The 17380-nt window shown below is 41.5% G+C and overlaps 1 protein-coding gene across 4 annotated transcripts in view; it reads left to right on the top strand.

Moving 5' to 3' along the window:
- Positions 1 to 17380, top strand: part of NEDD9 (neural precursor cell expressed, developmentally down-regulated 9) — a 290772-nt gene that overhangs the window by 83668 nt on the left and 189724 nt on the right. For all 4 annotated transcript variants that reach the window (XM_029243112.1, XM_029243109.1, XM_029243110.1 and 1 more), the window contains exons 3-4: positions 3626 to 3676; positions 8216 to 8345. The gene's annotated coding sequence lies outside the window, so the exon portion shown is untranslated. The remainder of the gene's footprint in view (positions 1 to 3625; positions 3677 to 8215; positions 8346 to 17380) is intronic.

The raw sequence follows: 17380 nt of genomic DNA, 5'->3' as shown, positions 1-17380 counted from the left end.
GAGACTGGGATGGAATTTCCCCTTATTAAAAAAAAAAAAAAAGTAGTATTATTAGTAGTAATAATAAAGGTTGAGAAAAGCTCTGCTAATTGTTGCCTGGGAATATTGCCTCTTTGAATTGGTAAGACATAAAAACAGCCTCATTTCCAGGAACCAAAAGGAGCTAACTTCTGGCTCTATGACCAGATTGGCCATAAACCTTAATCCTTGAGGCCATAATCCTTAAGGTATGTGAGCTCCAAACCTGTTAACATAAGACTTGTTTGGTCAGCAAGCCCCAAGAAGCCAAATGGAGGCAATTGTAAAAACTAGAGAGAGAGGGATAAGCAGAGAAGGAAAACAACAAAAAGAAAACTTAATTCCTTCTCAAAATGAGCCTAGAAACCATGATACCAAAAACAAAGAAAAGAATGCTAAGACATAGCCAATATAAATCATTATAAAAAAGGGTATACATTTAGCCAAACAAAATTAAAGTACAAGAATAGCCTGACAGAGACTTTCAGGATGATAAAGGAGATAAGTGAAAGAATAACATCCACTAAAAATAGAACACATAATTGGCAAGCAAAATCAGGAAGAAATTAAACAAAATAGGTAGATCTAAAAGAAACAACGTAAAAAATTTAGACATGAGAAAAGTATTTATTGAAAAAAATTTTGATAAACAGCTAGACAGTACAGAACCAGGGAATTGGAAGATAGCCCTGAGGGTTTTACTAGACTGCATCACAAAAAGATAAAGAAAGAAAAATATGACAAAACAGTTAAGGGTCTTAGAGGATAAATGGGAATGTCTAATTTATTTAATAGAATTTCCCAGAAAGGTAGAAAAGCAATATTTGAAGAGAGATTTGCTAATGTTTTTACAGAACTGGAAAAAGACATGAGTCCTCAGATTCAAAATTAAATCTAAGGGCCCAGAGGGATAAATAAATATTAATTACTACAAGGTAACAAACGTAGTGAGACTACAAATCATTGAGAACAAAGGGAGGGGAAAAAAATCTTTAAAATGACTAGAGTAAAAAGACAGATTACTTACAAAGGACTGACAAATTGACAGCAAGAGTAGATATGAGGCGATAAAAGAATAATATCCTCAAAGTACTAAGTGAAATTATCTAAGTCTAGACTTTCATACCCAGACAAACTATCATTAAAAAAAAAACAAAAAGAAGAGAAATAAAGGTGTTGTTAGATTCATAAAGAAAGAGCAAGAGAGTTTACCACCAATTGATGCTTATGAGCACAAATATTAGAGAATATATTTAAGTTTAAAAAAAAAGTGGACCCAGAGGGAGGGCAGGGGATACAAGAAATGGTGATAAACATAATATTAACAAAACATGTTGATTAATTTAATAAAATATCAACAATTTTAAAAGTTGTTTTAGCACATACCATAGAGTTCACTCAGAGTAAACAGTCCAGTGTTTTTAGTATATTCACATAGTTGTGCAACCATAACCACAAACTAATTTTAGAATATTTTCGTCACCCTCGAAAAAGAAACCCTCAGCCCCTCAGCAGTTACTAGGAAATCAACCACTACCAGGTGGTCATCAGAAAACCACTAATCTACTTTCTTTTTCTCTACAATGTAGTAATCAAAGAACTTTCCAGAAGGAAAAGCCCAGGTCCAATGGTATCACTGGTGCGTTCTATCAAATGTTTAAAGAAAAATACCAATCCTTCATAAGCTTTCCCAAAAAAAGAAAAAGTAAGGGGACACTTTCCAACTCATACTAAAGCTAGTAGTATCCTGTTAGCAAAACCAGACAAAGACATCTCAAGAAAAGAAAACTGTACGTGCAAACTCTATGACTTGACAGGAAGTTTTTGCATCACTCCTTTTCGAGAGTCAAACCTGTAATCAGAAGCAAGAAAGTTAGTTAGGCGTAAAGAATGTGTGATGGATATAAATGCCTAAGATTTCTGAAAAGAAGTCATTTTGATTTGCCCAGATTGACATAGATGGTGATGCCCATGGATGGGGCCTCCAGAGATGGGAGCTGGCCTTAGATTCCATTCCTAGTTACAGAAAAGTTTGGAAGCTCCTCCTTTTGGAGGAATTGCGCTAGTTTCCTGACTGAGAGCAAGTTCATCTCACGCACAACTGTTGAATTAAGCAAAGTCAGGATTGATTGATTTCCACCCTCAGCGAATCTTTCCTCATTATCACCCAATAGCACCCAGTAACCCCAGCTCTCCCCTCTACTCTAAGTCACAACTTCTCAGGGTCTTCGTTTACATTAAAGTCGAAATGAATGATAACAATATAAAGAATGTTTCAATCAGACAATGTGCATTTTATCAGAGATTTGAGCTTACACGTGAAGACTGGAAATTGATTGTTTCTGTCATCAGACAATTTTTTAGGGAATAATTTAAAGGGCAAGATCATGTGAGTACAGAGGGCCTCTGGATTTTCCTAGCCCCTGAAAGCAATACATATACTAAGAATGTACTTTAACTGTGATGTCAAATTCTAGGTTGCTAGAAACATAAAGAAGGAAGCACTATAAGTATGCCTGTTTGCATAGAGTTCATGAAGTTTGTCCAGGATATACACAGTAGAGGTTCTGTAAGCAAAGTAAACAGGACACACTAAGGAAACATATCTATATCCATGTCATGCTTTCTTGAAGAATTAAATTTGTCTTTCCTTCCAGTGATATATATGACCAAGATTACTGAATACCTCTGTAGATGCAGCTTCAGAAATATAATAAATGACTTTAAAACTCATTAATTTTAGTAACATGGGACCATCAAGCAGACCTTTCTATCCTTTAAAGATTTAGAAGATGTGTCTAGTATCTGATAACCAGTCACTTTGGATCATGAGTATTTGGTACTGTAATCACTGGGGAATGTGTGGCCAAGGCCTCAGAAAGCCCTATTTCCCTCATTTACCTCTGAGATTAAGAGCATCCAAAAGACAGGCATTGTGTTTGCTCCGGGACCATACAGTCCCTTAATTCCCATTGGCACCATCTGGACTAATTCCATCTTAAGACCAAGTAGGTGAAGTCTTCTAATCATTGGCAGATCTCTTATCACTAAGCCAGATCTCTGTAACTACCAGTGGCTTAATCCTCCCCTTGCAATGCCATATAAAGTGTCAGTCCTCCACCTGTTCGTTAGAAAAAGGACAGAGGGCTGAAATGTAGGAAATCTGATGGATCATAAGAATGAGCTCATGGGTTAAAAATGGGGACAACTGAAATACTAAATGAATGGTGGAAAGAACTTAAATTTCTATCAATGTCTTTAGGTTACAAAAGTAGGGCATATGAAAAAAAAAATGAAGGGGGCTCATAGGAAGGTAAACATGAAGATGGAAGCAGAAAAAAGACATTTCAGCCGAGGAATGCTTCTAAGAGGAGGCACTGGGAGACAGCTCATTTTATTTTGTTATGTAATAAAAAGGAAAAAATGGAGATTTGTTTTAAAGGATCAGGCCAAAGGAGTTTTCAGCATGTGTTATGAACTCATTCACAGAGGCACCAACATATTTTAGGGCAAAATTGTCTAAAAATAACTTGCTTCATCAGTCTGGGACATTTTTTTCAGTCTTTTGCCAAGAATCCAATTAATGTGTGTTGTTTTTTCCTTTCAGGCAATTTTATGTGGCTTTTATACACCCAAGTTGATGTGAATCCTATGATATGTGAGTATCTAAGATGCTAAGGCTCATAATGCAATTACTTGATTCCCGCTGGCACAGGACATTTATAAAGATCAACTAACTCAGTTTAAGCTACTCTTAAAGCTCCCTTCCTCTCCATCCCAGGTTCTACCATATTTCACTTGTGCAGAGAGCTGACACTCAGACTCTCTGCCTCTATGAAGCTGGTAGTGAGTGGGCAAGTGAGGAAAGACTAGGAAATAGATGCCAGCCAGGGACGTTCAGCCTTGCTCAGAGCTTATGCGTATAACTATGTGGAAATACTTAAATCTAAAGGGTGTAGCTGGCCTATCTTCCTGGGGCATCAGTGGATAATAAAACAATTTAATAGTACTCATGTCAAATATATTAAGGAATAGGATGCACATGAACCTTTAAGGTAAAACACAGTAGACTTCAAAGATATTTCATGATTATTTTTTTTCTGAGGGGACCACTTTAAGCTGAGCCTCGAACCTCCTGGAAGCCTCACAATATAAAGCATAACTTCAGAAAACAGCTGTGGTGGCATATTCATTTGGGGGAGTATTGCTATCAGTCTAACAAAACATTCAAGACAGATCACCGTTAGCTATGGATTTTAATATTGGTACAGACTTTAAAGATAATCTCGTCTAACCAATTATTTTAAAGATGAAATTGAGAACAAGGATAAAAGGTAGAAAAAGTCTTGGATGGGTTTTCCTTTCTTCTAACAGGGTCCAGGACTAAAATTTTCTATGCTCTAAGCCGTTGACCATTCTTTAAACGCAGCATTGTGTGTTGGCTTACAACCTCCTTTTGCATACAATGCCATCTTCCTCTGGAAAAGTTTTACTCTTTCTTCAAAACCCAGCTCACAGTTATCTCCTCAGGGAGACCTCCTTCTACTCACCCAAGCAGAGTTACCTGCTTTCTCTCTGTGCTCTAATAGATTTTTAAATATAATTTGGTTTTAGTACCTCTCATCTTTAAAAAAATAAATAAAATAAACAATATCCCTCTTTGATCTCCCTCTCCAGTGCCATCCTACCCATTCCTCCCCTTTACAGCTAGGATTCTCCAAAGAATTGTTTCCAAACTCAGGCTTTATTTACTTCTTCACCCCCATCTCCTCCTCAATCCACTCCACCTGGCTTCTGACCTCTCACTTTACTAAATTTTTCTTGGTAAAGGCACCAATGACATCTGTGCTGCCCAGTCCCATGGCTGCCTTTCAGTTCTTATCATATTTGCCCTCTCTGGAACATTCTATGTAGTCGATCACCACCTCTTTAAAACACCCTTAGTATCTGGGACACCACATTCTGCTGGTTTTCCTCCAATGACTTAGGACATTTCTCTCAACCTCCTTGGGAATTCATCCTCCTCTCCTGGATCTTTAGTGTTAGAGTTCATCAGAGCTTAGACCTCAGTACTCTGTCTCTTTCCTTTCTTCCTTGATGACCTTGTCCACTCCCTGTCTCAAATGATATATCAACAAGCCTCAACAATATATCTACAGCCAAGGTCTCGCTGTATGAGTTCTAGCTAATAAATCCAACTGTATATATTGCTAGCATTGTCATGATTATAAGTGATAAAATCCCACCCAAAACTAGCTTAAGATAAAAAACAGACAAACATACAAAAAAAAAAGGGGGGGGAAGAGAGACAGAGAAACAGAAAGAGTCAGAGAGAGAGTGTGCAAGATTAATAGACACATACTGACTCTTAATTCATGTAACCGAACCAGGGGCAGAAGCAAGAGGACTCTGTTATTCTCAGGATCCTTTCTCTCCGACTCCTGTCTCTCTGCACATTATTTTCATTTTTCTAAGCCAATATAATCCCCATAATCATTAAGAGCTCTGAACATATATCCTCACAGCTCTGCAACCAGAGTGTAAAAATCTCTCTTCTGTCCACTCACACTAAGAGAAGGAATTTGATTGGTCCGTTGATGTTCACATGACTTCTCTATAAATCAATCCCTGTGGTCTGGGAGTCAAGATATTACAATTGCCTTAGATTGGGTCACATGCGCACCTCATAATTATACTAGAGGAAGAATGCTGGGCCAGGCAGTCACACCATATGTATCCATTAGACTGTTTAAAATTTCCATTTGGATCTCTCACAGGTATCTCAAGGTGATAGTATCCAAAACCTAACTAGGTTAGGAACCTAATGTTCCTCCAAAGCACGTGATTCTCCTCCAGTATTTTCAATCTCAGAAAATGACACCAACATTTATGGGATTGACGAGAGTTATGCTTGACAACCTCTCTCCTTTACTGTCACCACCATGCACCCACAATCCAATGATCATGTTGTATTGATCTTACAACCAAGATATACTTTGGATCCATCCACTTCTTTCTGTCTCCAATATCACCCTCCTAGTTCAAGTCAACGTCACCTCATACCTAGATTACTGCAATAACCTCCTAATTGGTCTCCTACTGTCCATTCTTGATCTCTTCCCATCCTTTATCTTCAAAGCAGAATGATTTTCTAAAAATTAAAACCCATCATATGTTGCTCTTAAAATCTTAGAAAAGCTTCTCACTGCTCTCAAGATAAGCACTGAACCCTTAACTTGCCCTCACATCTGGGGATCTCGCCTTAACACCGTGGGGATCCAACCTCTGCTTTTCTTCCTAACCTTGCTCTTTCCACTCTCTCCTTTCCTCCACTCAAAATGTTTCAACCATATTAATCTTTCAGTTTTTCAGAAGTAATCTGAGCTTTATTGAGTTACAGGGCTTTCTCATGAGCCGGGTAAACATATCATGTTTTACGCTCTCTAGACCCTACACTTCTTCACATTACTTATCATAACTCCAATACTTATTTGTGCAATTTTTTAACTGTAAGGTTCATAAGGGCAAGGACAGCATCTGTCTTGTTTGACATATTATGTAACACTTAGAGATATTCAAGCAATATTTATTGAATGAATGGTCATCCTACCTTATTACAGCTCTTTATATATCTGTCTTTTCAGCCAAAATATGAATTCATTCTTTTGTTTCACAGATATTTATTGAGTTCCCACCTTGTGCTAAGGAGTTAAATATTGGGGACAGGGTCATGAAGAAGATAGATGGGGGTCCTTGCCTTTGGAAATTTATATATTTTTTTACTATGCAGAAAATGTGTTTTTCCTTTCCATCCATATACTTCAATTCCTGGCAGATACCAGCTATGTAATGCTTGCTCAATGAATTAATTAATGGATACTCTGAAGTTGATCATCAACTATTCCCTGTTCTTGACACTGTTCCTAATTTTGTGTGTTTAAAATGACCAAAAGACTCATGGCAGATCAAAATGGGTCACAAGCCATGGGTTTTCTGGCTGGCAGTGAGCGGACCAAATGTAATAATCACCCCCTAGGCGAAAGTGAGATAGAAAAGTCCAAGATGGGATATTGGCACAAGGGTGGAAGGAAGGTTCTAGATACATGACATCTGGGAGCCTTGGGGCAAAAGGATGGGAGAAAAATTATAATGTCAATGGAGTAAGAAAGGAAGAGGAAGGAAAAGGACCAATGGGAGATGAAATATGCCCATTTTTCATTGAAGTTTCTTACTTAATGTCTGTCTCCTACTCTGCATTGTGAACTCTGTGGCAACAGGAACAATGTCTGGGTTATCAGAGCATCCCCGGTGCCATTCGAAGTGACCACGCTTACTTGATGAATGAATGAATAAATGAGTGCTCAGGTAGAGTAGGCTCAGTGTCTCAGAATCACAGGTCCCGGAGCTAAGGAGGCCATTAGCTCACAGTTAGTTCCTATACCTCATATCACTCAGAGAACACACTTCCTGTGACTGGTTCTGGAGCTCACCCTCTCCAGATAAGCAGGAAACCCTTGAGAGGAAGTTCTTACACCTAGATATTCCAACCAGTCACCAGCCGAAGACATCCCCAGACCATAGTAGAGACAAACGGATCCTTTATCCCTGAGTTGATAGCTGAAAATTCTCAGAAAAAAAAAAAAAAAAACCCTCTTTATAGTTAGAGATAAAAAACTTTTTAAATGCACTTATGCCTAGAAGGCATAGATAGCATCAGTGTGAATGAGTAAATTATACTAGGTAATTTTTTCAGAAAAGAGGTGGTACTGTAGTGAGGTATACAATATAGGAGGGCTGTAGGTACCTTAAGTGATGAGAGGATGCCTTTAGGGAGAAAAAGGAGACAAAAATTAAGGGACCTAAAGACCTCAGAGATAAACCTACGGGCAAGTTATACCCAGAGCAGGTATAATTTTATGACTTTACTGTCTCAGTGAAAGGTGATATCCCATAACAACTAAACATGTGATCTTAAGAATCTGGTGGCGTGGGTTTGGATCACAGCACCGTTGATTTTGGATAAGTCACGTAGAATCTCTAGGGTTCAGTTATTTTATCTGGAAATGAATATATGAATGAGAACCATCTCCTAAGATGTTGAGAGTACTAAATGAAGGAACACTGTAAAGCACCTGGCGTGCATTATATGCTTGATAAATATTAGTTATTACTAACACTCATATAAATGACTTGGCAGGAGGTGTGTTCACCATTTGGGCTCATCTCTAATACTGGAGATTCCGAGGAGAACCAGAGGAAATGAGGAGGCCCTGAGAGAACCTTCGCGAGATGTGTCCAAGCAGACCCGGGCACACAGTTGGCGCTCAGTAAGTGATGACTTTCCTTCCTTCCACTTTTGTCATCTCCCTGTTTCTGTGAAGTTGACTGTCAAGTGTGCAGTTCTCCCTGCCCTACCTTGTAGCTTCCCTGTGCCCATGAGACCTTTTCTGGTTTGGAGATGGCTGAACACAGCCCAGCAGCAACACCAAGGGAAAGTGGTCAAAATGCAGATCAGGGTTTTCTTTTTAAAGAAATGCATATTTTAAGGTAACCATCCAGATGCATGGTTCACATGAGAATCTAAACGAGCACAGCTAAGGCAAAGTTATAAAACCAGATTATTTTTTCTTCTTCAGCAAACATTCTAAGAGCTCTCGGGCTCAGGAAGGAGATGGGTGGTTGTTTCCTGGCTCCACGCAAACGCGGGAAGGAAGTGAAGTTGAGTGCCCTGTGCCACCTCCTTCCCCTTTCCCCTTCCCCATTCTACTCCCCAAGCCTTTCGCCCCCAACTCTGGGCACAGAACTGTCCATAGTTTCCCAGCCAAAATTTTCTCTCAAGAAGGATCTGAAACTCATTTACATTAAAATACAAATGAGGACTGCAACTGAGAGCATTACATCAAGGTTTTCCTTTTAAAACCCCAGCAAAGATTCACACCAACCCCAGCAAGGAGCAGAGACTTCTTTAGCAAGCTCCAGAAGCTTAATCGTTGGTATTTTCATTGTGGATTCATCCTGGAATCCTGAAATCTCACCACTTAGGTTGTAAGTTAATCAGCAGAGTTTAAAGAAAAGCAGGAAGGGTTAGAGAGAGCGATTGGTACTTACGAAATGGTAACCACCTTCATTCTTTTAGACAGAAGGAGGTGGAGATGCAGCAAATCAACCTCCCCTGAATTTAAAATCACCTGAAGCATTTATGTACTGACAACCAGATGCCCTTGGATCTCTTTTTCAATAGGTCTGGGTTAAAACCTCAGAAACTGATTTTTGTAACCAACATTGTGGGGTTGTAGAGAGGATTAAACGAGGGAGTTAATGAGAAAGTCCTAGCTTAAGAGCGTTGAGTACTATTTGAATCTCTCATCTCGCTTCCTGTAGCCTCATTTGGAAGTGTGAGTCTGATTTCCCCAGTTCGTGCTGTCCTTAACTCTCAATTGTACACATTTCTGAAGAGCTTCTGTTCTCTGAGCTATTTTATAAGTTGTTGACAGATTCATCTTTCTAAAGTACAGTTCTGAGCACATCCAAGGAATCCATGTTCCACCGGACCTAACAAACATACGGACAATACAATCTTCACAGGGTAGCAAAAATTATCTTTTAAAAATTGGATTATTTCATTTCCACATTAAAATGAAATGCAAACTCTTTAGCGCAGCTTTCAAAGCCCTCACATGACCTGGCCCCTGCTCATCTTCCCTACCCCATCTCACACCACTTCCCTTTGTTCGCTAGGCTCCAGTCACTCTGACTTGATTGATCCTCCTGCCTCAGTGCTCACTCACGCCTCAAGGCCACCGCCTTGCTGTTCCTTCTGCCCAGAATGCTTTTCCCCCAGATCGTTGCAGGACTGACTGGTTCCACTGCGTGGTTACCTCTTGGCTCAACAACTACTCCCACTAGAGCAGTCCCCCCAGGCTCAATCACGTGAATCCTTTTTATTTTCTTTACAGCACTTATACAGTCTAAAATGTCCTTGTTTATTTATTTGTTTGCTTACTATGAGCTCCCTAACCCCTCCAGGATGCAAGATCCCCGGTTTCCCTGTTCACAGCGTTATCACCGCTGTTGAAGGAACAATTGACACATGGTTGACCTTCAATGAGCATTTTGCAATAGAACCATGTTATGCTCTGTTCAGATCCTTCCATGGTTCTCCATACTTCTCAGAACTGAGAACACATTCCTTGGCCTGCCAGTTAACAGTCTCCATGGTTTTGCCTAATTCTTATGCTGAACTATGTCCATGTAGTTCCCTTTTTATTGTAACTCTGAACACATTAAATTGAAATGATCTGCATGGGTTTCTTTCTCCTAACCTTTACCCCTCAAAGTGAGGTTTATGAACCTGTATTGTTGGCATCATCTGGAAATTTCTTAGAACTACAGACTCTGAAGCTTAGCATTAAATCTACTGAATCACCATCTGCATTTTAACAGGAGCCCCAGGTGAACTGTGGCCTTATTACTAAAGGAATAATCAGTCAGCCACCCAATGTGTATCAGCTGAACTACTCACCACTTCCAATTGGATCTCTCACTGATATCTCGAGTCGATAATGTTCAAACTGAGCTAATAACGGTCCTTCCAAAACATGGTTCTCTTCCAGTGTTCTCAAGCTCAGAAAATAAGGAATATTTTCCTACACTAGTTTATGAGCTATTCAAAGGCTTTATTATTCTGCTTTGGAAACGGGGGGCGGGGTGCATGGGAGTGACAGTCAGTGAAATAGGGAGCGTAGGAGAATTGGCTGGAGGTGGGCAGAGAGAGAATGGCTTTAATTTTCCCACGAGAAAGCCAGGGGACAAATACCAGTAGATAGCTGGATATATGAGTTTGGAGATCAGGGGCGATACCAGTGTTCAAAAATAGATATGGGAGCCAACACGCAGTAGCCAGTGTTGATTCGGTGACCCTACCACATTTCCCTAATTCATTCACTCTTCAAGATGACTATCTCACATCCTATCCTTTCTCCTTAAACCTCCATCACCTCCTCCCCAGACTTCAGTCCTGGCTGATAACCTTATTTTCTATTTCACAGGAAAAAATAGAAGGGTCAGCAGCGGTCATGCATCCACTCACACCCCCATACCTGTAGTCTGCCCTTCCTCTTCAGGAGAAGATGTTAACAGCTTTGTTAGCATTTGTTAAGGAAAGCACAGGGTGTGAGATGGTGAATGATGTTCAACAAAAGACCACAAGAAACATTGAAATAGGTTCATTACTCATTGGTTCTGGAGGAAGTACTGGGCAGGCCGCCAGGGGCCATGAGGGGAGGTCAAGACAGGGTACAGGCTGTGAGAGTGACAGTTTCTGGGACATGTGCCTTTATTAGGGTCATGGGGGGAGTGCCTTGGGTTTCCCAGACTAAGGCCAGATTGGTCAATTCAAACCAAAATGAGTGTGGTTTTGGTAAGCTCCATGGGGTCTTATCTAAGGGGCGCACAAAGGGAAGGCCCTGGGAGACAGGGGAGCCTGTTTGATCACAAGGGCTGCTGGGGAAGTCATATCAGGAACTTACATTTGCTTGTGACTCTGTGGGCTATTCTTTAGGCCATTGGCTGGTATGAGGGGCTGGTGTCAGTTTAAGGCCCCTGCAGGTCACTTGGCCAAACAACAAGGTTATTGGTGGCCTCCGCATCCCCAAATCCATCGGGCAGTTCTCAGCCCCCATCGTACTTCCCCTCTCAGCAGTTGACACACTTCATGTCCCCCTGGACACTCTTTGCTGACCTTTCAGGGCACCACGCACTGGCAGCGGTCCTTTGTCTCAGGCCACTTCTCAGTCTCCTCTCCTGGTAACTGTCCTCTCCCAGCCTCTCCATGTCGCACGCCCAACGCTCACTCGTCAGTTTGCTTCCCTTTTTCGAACACACAACCTTGGTGATCTCACCCAGTGTCACTGCTTCAAATGTCACCCTACATGCTGGTGACTCCCAAAGGTCTATCTCCAGACCTCTCCCCTGGTGTCCACATCCATATATCCTACTTCCTTCTCAACAGCTACACAGGGTCTAAGAACCGTGTAGAACTTAGCCTGCCCCAAATCTAACTCTCCCCTCCCCACCAGGTCCCCCACAGCCTTCCTTATCCCTGAAAATGTCCACTCCTTCTTCCACTTGCCAGAGCCCAAACCTTTGGGCTTAACCTTGGTTTCTTTCCTTCACTCCCACATCTAACAGAAAATCCTATTGCTCTCACCTCAAATTAGAGCCAAAATTCATCCATTTCTCAACACTGCATTGCTACCACCCTGATCCAAGCCCTCATCGTCTCTTGCTTTGATTATTGCAGTTGTCTCCTAACAGAAATTCCTGCCTCTGCTCTGGCCTCCAGGGTCTCTTCTTCACAGAAACACCAAAGTGATCCTCTAAGGGTGTAAGTCAGATCCTATCACTCTTCTTAAAATCCAGTGGCTCGGGCTTCCCTGGTGGCGCAGTGGTTAAGAATCCGCCTGCCAATGCAGGGGACACGGGTTCGAGCCCTGGTCTGGGAAGATCCCACATGCCGCAGAGCAACTAAGCCCATGCGCCACAACTACTGAGCCTGCACTCTAGAGCCCGTGTGCCACAACTACTGAGCTCGCGTGCTGCAACTACCGAAGCCCGTGCGCCCTAGAGCCCATGCTCCACAACAAGAGAGGCCACCGCAATGAGAAGCCACGCACCGCAACAAGGAGTGGCCCCTGCTCGCCGCAACTAGAGAAAGCCCGAGCACAGCAACAAAGACCCAACGCAGCCAGAAATAAATTTTAAAAATTAAAAAAAAAAAAGCAAAAACCCGTGGCTCTCCATTTCCCTCAAAGGCGAGGCCAAAGCCCTGACATTGCCCGTGAAACCCTCCCCACTGCCCCCTGATCTGTTTCCTTCCTCTTTCCCCTGGATCACTTCATTCTAGCCCTCTGAGGGTTTCTTGACGATGCCGAGTTCGATCCCACTGCAGGGCACTTGTGTTCTTTGTTCCTGCTGCCATGCCTCATGTCTTGGTCACTCACACCTTTCAGGTCTGTGTGTAAATGTCTTATCAAAGAAGCATTCCTAGGCACCCTGTAAAGGAGCTGTCTCTCCCTCCCGACCTTCCTTCCCCACGTACCCATCATGATATTTTCTACGGCACTTACTTCATCTCTAACAGGAAATGTTTGCTTATTCATTATCTGTCTCTTCATTAGTATGTAAGTTCGCAAGAGCAGGGTTTGGTCTGTTTTATTTATTGCTATATCTCCAGCATGAAGAACAGTAATGGGCATATAGTACCAGGCCTTCAATAAATACTTGTTGAATACATGATTGACTAAAAATGGATGAAAGAAATATGTATTGAATGTCTAATATGCGTCGTAAATATATAACTAGGAATTGAGGCTATAAGAAAGGATAAAATCTCACGTCGGGGATCGACAGGTGAGATTGCAGCAGGGGTGGAGAACACAGTTCTGGGGAAAGCCATAAAGAGGACCTTTTAAGGGAGCATGGAAAGGAGATGCTAGAGAGGAAGGCGGTAAACCCAGATAAAATCATCACAGAACAGAAGGGAAGATAGAGTTCCAAATGAAAGGGGATTGACAAGAGTAGCAAGGCTGCAGAAAGATTAAGTAATAGGAAAAAATGGAAAGGACCCATTGGAGGTAGTAAAAGCATTCTGGGGACCTTAATGGTTCCTGGCAACTGTGATAGTAATACCTCCCCCAGGAAGCCTCTGTAAATCCTAATATCCCAGTGCTTATCAATCAGAATACAGGCTCATTGGCTTGTCAGTTATCCAGCCATTTAGACTTGAGCAGCCTGAGGGCCTTGAAGAAGGAAATGGCATGTTTTGGGCAATTCCTATGGGCCAGGCACAGTGCTAGGTATTTTGCGAGTACTAATATATTTGATCCTCAGAGCAACCCAGTGAGATAGATATGATTTCCCATTTTACATATTCAGAAATTGAGGTTCCAGGAGGCTAACCCAAGATCTTGTAACTACTAACGGATACTGGAACCTCTTTCTTTTGGACTCCTTATGAAAAACCTGTATGTTGGGGAGTGTTTTTCCTGTCCTTCCTATGTCATCTGGAAGTTCCACAGAGGTAGACGTGCTGGTTTCTTATCCAATAGCTAATCCTACCTTCCTGCTGACAGAACTGGATTTTCTTTGTGTATGGGGTAACCCTGTGCTTCAGCAAAGACTGAGCCCTTTCCTAATCCCAGAGCCAAAATTTGACTAGTCTAAGCAAATTATGACCATTTCATTTGTCCTGCTGTTGATCAGCTCAGGGACAGGCTTGTGATGCAGTGCTGCCTCCTAAGACGTGAGGGCATTTCTGCTGGGGAGTGTCTTCATTTTGGCTTTACTTATTTATGTATTTATTTGCATTTGGATGTGGTTGAGAAGGTACTCCCTAAAGCTATTGCAGCCACTTCACAACTGTGAGGGAACCAACCACCTGAGAATAAAACTGACATGAAGATATTCATTGATCTACCCCCAGACTTCTTGCTTGGTGAGGCAACAGGTATTTATTGTTCAAGCCACTTTAAGTTCTATTTTCACAAAGCATCCAATATACACAATATACTGTGTATATTTTTACCCACTGGTTTATTCCCAGCTCCTAACACAGTGGTAATTGCTCAAAAAAAAATATGTTTTGATTGCCAGCATGAAGAATGTTGTGTATTTCAGAGTAAAGATGAATGAATTCAATGAATTATTACAGGGTATAGAAAATTGAGGTGACAACATGCCATTGGCGTTCTCTCTAAAAGCACAAGAGGAGGAGAGAAAAAGAGCACACCACCTGGAAAAAACCCTGGTTGTGTGTAACATGGCAGCATCTCAGTACTCTGTCACCAGGGAGAAATATTTGTGTTAAGACCTCTGTCTATCAGACGGCCATTTCCTCCCATGTAATTAATTGAAATTTAAAATCAATTTGTGTCCCTGGTTACTGAGGTCCAGACTAAAGAACAGCCTAGATTGTGTTTTCAGTCAGGAGGTGGCTGTGTTCAAGATTTGTGTTGGCATCTTTGAGCTGTGACCACAGCTCACATTTTTGTGGGAAATATCAGATGAAAGTTTTATGGCAACATTCTTCCATCAGGAAGGGCGGGGGGGGGGCAGGGGGGACGGGCTTCAGCATGCCCAAGAGAGTTTTTCTCCTTCTGAAACATGTTTAGACTCATTCTTTCCAAATTAATGAGGCCACTTTCCCCTTTCAGAGCAAATGCAGATAGAGAAACAAATGGGTGAAAATTTAGAAACATCAGGGTCCCCTTTCCAAAGGCTCATTTCACAAGGCCCTATGTGGTTTGTGGAAGCAAGTTGAGGTCCTGGTGACTGATAAATACGATATAATTTTAGAACTTTCATAAGCCTGTGTGGCCTTTTTGTTGAAGATCAGCAATTAGGGCCTTAAAGTACTGAAAACAATTACCTAAATCCTTTTCAAAATGTCCATATTCAGTATTAGTTCTGGGCACTGTCTCTTCCTTTTGTTCAGCCCCTGCTTATACTCTTTCATTCAGCTAGATTATTCCAGTTGTGGTTCCCAGATATGGTTCAGCTGCAGTGTATGCAGGGGTGCGTGGGGAAGACGTTCTGGCCGAGGCTTTGGAGAAGAGTCTCTTTGTGCCCACTTGCTCATGGCCCTATTCTGAGGGAAGGGACCCTAAATGATTTCCTACAAACAGATCATCACATTTGACCCCCTGATCCTGGCTGATGGAACCAGGAAGGGGCAGTTGTTTTTGAAGATGGCTATCCGTAAGCTGACCAGCAGCCAATGAGATAATCCAGTGGGAGCCCTCTATAGGACAGGGGTGTCCAGTGGCCTGTAGTGGCCAATGGACTCTATCAGATCCTTTCTCTTAAGAAGTATGAAGGTGACACAGAGAGAAAAATATAAGTGACAGAAGGGTTCAAAAACCAAGAGACTCATGGAGAGGAGACAGTGGGCTAAAGCCATGAATCAGTAGAATTTAAGATTAAGAAGCTAAGCAGGACATTGGAGGGAGCTAAAAAGGGTATGAGAAGTATTAAGAAAGAGGCAGTGGCCTCGTGTGGTGCTGTGGGTGGCCGCTGCTGAGGGTCAGCAAGATCCTGGGGTCTGTGGACTGAGGATGAAGTGCCAGTTCCTGGGAGGCTTGGTCCTACGTTTATGCCAACTGCCTACTGTTGTTCCTTACATGCCTTCATCATAAATCTCCATTTGCTGAGAATCTGATTGGGTCAAACTCTTGCAATCTGAAAGGACTTAACTACTAGGTTCAATATTTACAAACTTTGTGATCTTGGGTAAGTCACTCAACCTCCGTGAACATTAGATGTTCAATCTCTACCTGCGATAGGCAGAATAATGACCCCAGCATGTCCATGTCCTAATTCTAGGAATCTAAGAATATGTCACTTTACATGGCAAAAGGGATTTTGCAAGTGTGATGAAGTTAGAGACCTTGAATTGGGCTCCTATATTATCCATGAGAGTCCAAGCTGGTCACGTGGGTCCTTAAAATCAAATAGGAGAACTTTTCCCAGCTGAGGTTGGGGGAGATATAACTATAGAGGAGCAGTCATAGAGGTTCAACATTACTGACTTTGAAGATGAAAGAAGAGGCCAGTAGCCAAGGAATATGGGCAACCTCTAGAAGAGAAGAAGGCAAGGAAACAGACTCTCCCCTAGCCCCTCCAAAAGAATGCAGCCACGCCTACACACTAACTAGCCCAGGAGACCGTGTGGGACTTCTAACCTACAGAACTGTAAGATGATAAATGTCTTTTGTCTTAAGCCATTAATTCTGTGGTAACTTGTTACTGCAACAATAGTAATCTAATCCACTATAATATCACTCTACATATATATGGGAAAACATTTAAACGAATACACACTCCAATGTAATATTGGTTATGTCGTCTTTTTGAATTCCTTACTTTTTCTGGTTTCAACAATGAGTATATGTTCCTTGTGTAATAAAGAAGTGGTTATGTGTACTTTTGGTAAGATTTATTTGGTAAATAATAAGTCCAACAAACATTTCTTGAAGGTACTTTGTGTAGTCCTGAGGTCATTTAGATACTGCACGTTTTTTAGTCTTTGTTAGGCCTGGTATGGTGCACTGTGACAGATCTCAAGGTCATGTTGATGGAGTTCAAAAGTCTACTGAAGAAATTTTAGAAGGACATTTTAGAGACCCTGTGGCTTCACAAGTCCATCAGCCTCACCCAAAGTCTAAAAACTCTTAGGCTCATTCACAGCTCACCCAATGTCAATAGGGGAGGACTATTAACTGATATTAGAGTTACCAATACTGGTGATAAGCTCAGCAAATGAGACAGTGAGACTCCTTTGAAGGTGCTTCTGAACCACTTAAGG

This window comes from Monodon monoceros, unplaced genomic scaffold (genome assembly GCF_005190385.1).
Source record: "Monodon monoceros isolate NGI ecotype Baffin Bay Population unplaced genomic scaffold, NGI_Narwhal_1 Super_Scaffold_3, whole genome shotgun sequence".
In the NCBI taxonomy this organism is placed as follows: domain Eukaryota; kingdom Metazoa; phylum Chordata; class Mammalia; order Artiodactyla; family Monodontidae; genus Monodon; species Monodon monoceros.
Note: the sequence above shows the minus strand (reverse complement) of the source record. Positions and strands in the feature narration are given on the sequence as shown.